At 41.7% G+C, this 2,228-nt stretch overlaps 1 pseudogene; it reads right to left on the reverse strand.

Moving 5' to 3' along the window:
* Positions 1–417: 417 nt before the first annotated feature.
* Positions 418–1,038, reverse strand: LOC148008030 (14-3-3 protein 7 pseudogene; annotated as a pseudogene).
* Positions 1,039–2,228: the final 1,190 nt, after the last annotated feature.

Consider the following 2,228-nt stretch of genomic DNA (forward strand, 5'->3'; position numbering starts at 1 on the left):
AGTGCAAGTAGAGGGCTCAAGGTAGGGCCTTAAGTAAGGGCTCTATTTGTGTCTATAATAGAGAAAATGAAATAGAGAAAGACTTGATGATTTGTTGAGATTGTGATGTCTATAGATTGTGTTGTTGATCCAGATTCATGAAGAGGTTGTTTATGTTAAAAGCAATTTGTATTGATGCATTTTTCTTAGTTAGGATGATTCACCTTTTTTTTTTGGTTCTTGAAGCTACAAGGCATCTATTTTACCACAAAAACCTTTTTGCAAGGTTCAAACATTTGTCAATAGTGATTAGTTTGCACTTGGAGGCTCCTAGATTACTCCAACTTTGGATTATGTATAGATTTCCATAGATTTGTCATTTTGGAGGTTTTCTCATGCTAGTTTATGCTCATCTTGCAATGTTTATGTGGACTAAAACTAATTTGTAAAGGTAGTTGACATTATGTATTTGGTCTCCAATGGTTGTTTTATGCTCACACGGAATACATGGAAAACCTTCAAAGCTAGTCCAAGTCGGATAGGGTGGATAGGTGGCAAATCTGTACTAGCCGTGTTTGATGGAGCAGCGTGATAAGCTGTAAGAGACTGATTTGCAACCTCTTTTCTTTCACTGCTTGTCTTAAACTCGGCCAAATACCGGAAGCAATCACATTTCATCTTGTAATAAAACACTATCGATTCTCCTGTGCTGGATGACGGAATAAGGTGTTGATCAATAATCATCAAGATATCGTTGCAGATCTTGGACAGTTCTTTCTCCACTTTGTGACTATATCCTTTAATCCATTTAATATTTTGTTCATTGGTTTTTGCTTCTTCTTTCTACTTAATGGAAGACAATATCCTCCATGAAGCCCGGCAAGCTCCAATGACATTCTTATAGCCAATAGATAGCAAGTTCCTTTCTTCAACTATCAATTCTACATCAAGCTTGGCCACTTTCTTCATTGACTCAACCATCTCATCATATCGCTCCTCTTGCTCAATAAGCTTGGCCATTTAGACATGGCTTTCATGCTCCTTCTCGGTACCCATGGTGTACAGGAGGGGGGAAGCGACTCGAGTAAAGCGTGGTAGATTGACGAGATCCAAACATGGGAAGGGGGGCAGTGGATGTGAAGGCCCCAAGAAGGAGAAGTGTGGGAAGAAGATATCAGAGGAACGCCATGGCCGGGACTATGCAGAGAGGAAGAAGAAAGTAGACATCAGAAAATAAAAGAGAGAGAGATATGAAAGCTCCAAGTTGCTTGGCTATGGCTGCCAAGTAGGTAAAGTGAAGAGAAGAAGTGGGAGATGAGGTCTTGAGCTAGGGATTGAGCTCAAGCCAAGCTACATGACAGTGAAAGAGAGTTGAAGAAGCAGTCCCATGCCCGACTAGGCTCTTATACCATGCGGAAATGTGTGGGATCTAGGACATGGCAAGGAGCTATTATAGATGGAAGATGAAGGCCAAACTCATGATGACATAGACAAGTAGAGACAACTGCTACACAAGTGAATTAGGTTCCAAGATGACGGCTTGGACTCATAAACACAATATTGTGTAGGACTGAAAAAGACAAGATACCTAATTGAAAGTACAAAGCATCATGACATTGTATTCATTCCATATGAAAAGTGGTAGTCAAGTACAATGCTTTATAGTTGCTGGATGGGTAGCAGTTTTCCCTTTCTGTGCATATGGGATTCAGTCTGCCTACATGTCCTAAGCCCAAAACTGCTTCATACAAAGAGGCCACAGTAGATGTGATTGCAAATATCTCAACAATGTCTAGAAAACAATACAAGCATCAGCAAAGGTACTAGCAACAACACCAAGGGCAACAAGGGGGGAGCCTTTGACTACCATAGCATAGTCACAAAGGAAAAAACATGTATCCAAGGCTTCAACCATAGGGCTTGGAGGAGTACTGATGACCATAATCTAGGAGGCCATGGGACAGGTGGAAAGAGAAGAAGTAGTGGAGGAGTACTGATGACCATAATCTAGGAGGCCATGGGGCAGGTGGAAAGAGAAGAAGTAGTGGAGGAAACCCTGGCACCCTCTCGTCGACCCCAAAGAGGAGCATCGCTCCCCCACTCTAGCGAGTCCACCTATTTCACTCTCAATAGAAGAACAAGGGGAGGACAAAATCAACAAGGATCAACAAGACAAAACAAAAAGAGCTGCTAATGAGAAGGAGACTGATTGGCCCACTCAATAGCAACAAGGAACTTTGAGTGAAAGG

This window comes from Lygodium microphyllum, unplaced genomic scaffold, assembly GCF_053477565.2.
Source record: "Lygodium microphyllum isolate KBCC unplaced genomic scaffold, Lygodium_microphyllum_v1.1.10 scaffold_525, whole genome shotgun sequence".
Classification (NCBI taxonomy): Eukaryota; Viridiplantae; Streptophyta; class Polypodiopsida; order Schizaeales; family Lygodiaceae; genus Lygodium; species Lygodium microphyllum.